The sequence below is a fragment of the Emydura macquarii genome, unplaced genomic scaffold, assembly GCF_026122565.2.
Source record: "Emydura macquarii macquarii isolate MOO-44397 ecotype Brisbane River unplaced genomic scaffold, CSIRO-AGI_Emac_v2 contig_2768, whole genome shotgun sequence".
Classification (NCBI taxonomy): Eukaryota; Metazoa; Chordata; order Testudines; family Chelidae; genus Emydura; species Emydura macquarii.
The window spans coordinates 41,995,900-41,999,082 of NW_027132905.1; the positions used below are offsets into that span (position 1 = coordinate 41,995,900).

The window sequence follows — 3,183 nt, forward strand, 5'->3', positions numbered from 1 at the left end:
AGGTGGGAAAAATTTCAAGCTCTCGTAAACATTCACAGGACGAGACGCGCCCCCCCATCCCAACCCCACCTCTGTTCATTCTCTCTCATGCGTCCTTATGAAGTAGGTAAGCGTTTACCCCTTCTCTGCAGTCCCTAACCCGCCCTTCCTCTGGAATGGGATGGAAGAGGCTCCCAGAGCAACAGCCTCATCTCACAGCGGGCCTGAATTCAGACTGTGTAAGCCTGATATCAATACCCATGCACTGGCCTGTAGCATTGACAGAGAATCCCAGGCCGGCAGCAGCACGTGTGCGCAAGGAGCCTGGCTGCAGAACTGGCTCCTTGGAGCCTTGGAGCCATTCCAGGCAAGCTCACGCCAGGAGCGACCGCGCGTTCCCGATCAGTGGGGAGTGGTACGGAGAGAGTGGAGACTTTGACGGTCTCCCTGGCTCTGCAGCACCATGCACTGGGTAGAGAGGAAGGGATGGGGGTGCTGGGCAATGGAACTTACTCTCACGAGTTCCTGTCGGCTCAAGCCCGAGAGCTCACTCTGGAAGCAACTGAACGCCAGGAGCGGATCATTCCCTGCTCAGACCAGCTATGGGTCATGAAGATTCATCAGTCTTTGCAGGGGACCCGGGTTCAGCTTGAGAGGGAATCTGTAATTGTTCTTTAGCGGGAGGTACTGCACGAAAGGCCCGGATCGGGGCTTATTGTCCTGGGCACCGTACAAACATAGGGGGCGACATGTCCCTGCCCCTAGGAACTGATCACTGGTGGCTTCGATCCTGCAAACAGTTACGTGCAGGCTTAGCTTTAGGCACATGAGTTGTCATGGCAAAATCCATGGGGAAACTCACATGCTTATTAGCGCTTGTCTGCCCTGATCCTGCACGTGCTATAGCGTGTCTGCAAGCATATGCAGGGGGTTTGGAGCCAAGACGATCGTCAGACAGAAGCCCGGTCAAACATATGAGGCAACAGCAGATTCCTGTCTTGCCTGTTGCCTTTTTTAAACCTGCACCATTAACTCTAATTGTTTATTTTTAAGCCTCGTCTGTTGGCTGTTATTTTGTTCTAACTCCTGCCCATCCAGTTGTCCTTTTTAGCTGCAAAAATTGCCTATTGGGGGGTTGGAGGAGTGGGCAATTTAGGGGATTGCATGAAACCTTGTAAAAAAAAAAGACAGTTGAATACTCATTGCTCCATCCCCTCCCACCCTGAGATTCCCAGCAGCTCCTTGGTGCAGTGACAGAGGCAAGCTGTTTGAAAATCAGTTTCGGGACAAGTTTTGTAGCATTTCAAAACACTTCCTGGTTTAGCGCAATAGTTAAATGGGGCCCCAGCCTGCGGAAAGCCGACCAAAGGAGCAGATGGGTTCTGCGTCTCCTCCCTGCACGCAGAGCTCAGCACAAGGACACGCACGAGAGCGTGAGACCAGAGATCTCCACCCAGGTGCAGCTCCCCATGGACAGTAGCTCCGGCTGCAAGTGCACAACTCAAGGCCACTGGCTGCCCCTTGCAAGAAAGATTGGGAACAAAAGGGCAGCTCAGCCTGCCCCGGGAGAGAGAGCCATAAAAAGAGACATTCCTTGATTGATCGCGTGGCAGCAAAGGGAACAGATGGAGCAGCCGAAGGTGCTTCCGGATGGGGAATCTGGGCAGAGAGATGGCTCCCTCTGGAACGCTATTGACGCTTGCATTAGCACCTTGGCCTGGGAAGTGGCTCAGAGACGCAGTGATTCTTGTCTCGCTTAGGACACGACCCTGCGTTCATGGCAAAAGCAATTGCCAGGCTCTCACCAGCGTCACGGACAGAGGCTCAGTGGGCGACGCAGTGGATGCTAATGGAGTCACACCTGTGTAAAAGAGAGACGCTCAGACCCCTGCATCTGCAGAGCCAGCCCCGAGCACGCAAGGAATGCAGCAGGTCACTGAACAGGTGATGTAGTAGAAGTGATGTCTGCTTCCTCCCCCAGCCCCCGGGGAAATGATTTTATTTCCGTATCTAGGCCAGGCAGAGATATTTTCAACAAGCAGCAAAGATTAGAAGGGCGGAGTTTATTGTCTCATCTCCAGAGGGTCAGGCTCCATGTATCCTTGACGGCTTTGCCTGGGGTGAAGGTTTATTGGCAATTAACCATGCGAGTGATGGAGCGTCCCTGCTGCCCTGGGACTCAGGGCATTAACTCGTTCAGTGCCCACCAGCATGGGCTCACATCAAGAAGCCTCGGCTGGATGTCTGGATTTCAAACAACCCAGCGTCTGGGGAGGGAAGGAGGGATGTGGTGGGGTTTGGTCGAGCCCCTTATAAAGAGAGTGACCAACTGTGAAATTCAGAGCTGGATCTGGGTTTGGCTTCCAAATGCGATGTAATGTTGTGTGGCGGCTAGATTGGGGGGGGGGGGGGCGCTTCAGGTCCTTCTCTAACGTAACCCCCCAAACTTCTCTCTTTCACAGAACACACCTCGGGCCTTGGACTGAGGGGGCTGAAGGCCTGAGTCGCCTTGGGTCACAACTTGGGGGTCTACTGCAGCAAATGGGACTGATTAATGCAGGAGGCATCAGACCCTACCTTTGCTGCCAGGCCCCGGGCTGTGTTCTTCCCCTCCTGGGCCCAGAGCTGGGGTCAGATCAGACAGGACTCCAGCACGTACAATGAGAAGAGACCGTGCTGCTTAGCTGGTGTTGTTTTGATGGCTTCTCTCTAACCCCCTGAACAGCACAAAGAGAGGTGCCCTGACAAAATCTTCACCATAATAACAGAGGGAGCTAATTGCTGTGAAACACCCATTGACTGTTAATTACAGGGGCCTGCCCTCGCTAATTGCTCTGTAGTTCTGGGTAATGATAACCGGATTCCATCAGCTGTGATGCTGCAGAGTTAACAATGACAGTTTGCACTCTTCTGCTTCAAGTCCCTGGCAGAAATGAGTTACTTGAACCCTCCAGCGTGTGTGATCTGTGAGGCAGGATGCGATAAAAGGGGCGAATGGCTAACAGCGTGGCGGGTGGTAGCAAGGCCTCGCCGCGTTCAAGCTGCATTCCCTGGTGGCATCCGAACCGCTCAGTGTGGCAAGCGAATGCAGGACGCTCAGCACTCAGAACACATGCCACTAGCAAGGCTCACACCCACCATGCACCAGGCCAGCAGCGCAAGGCTGGTTATGTGTATAGGGATGCAAAAATTCCTTCCTGGAAA

General features: G+C 53.6%; 1 long non-coding RNA gene across 1 annotated transcript; it reads right to left on the reverse strand.

Annotated features, from left to right (window-relative positions):
* Positions 1-1,265: 1,265 nt before the first annotated feature.
* On the reverse strand, positions 1,266-2,631 carry LOC137165695 (uncharacterized). The gene is made up of 2 exons (XR_010923460.1): positions 2,557-2,631; positions 1,266-1,840 (listed from the first exon to the last, which is right to left on the reverse strand). It is a non-coding gene; the product is annotated as an uncharacterized lncRNA (long non-coding RNA).
* Between the last annotated feature and the right edge of the window lie 552 nt (positions 2,632-3,183).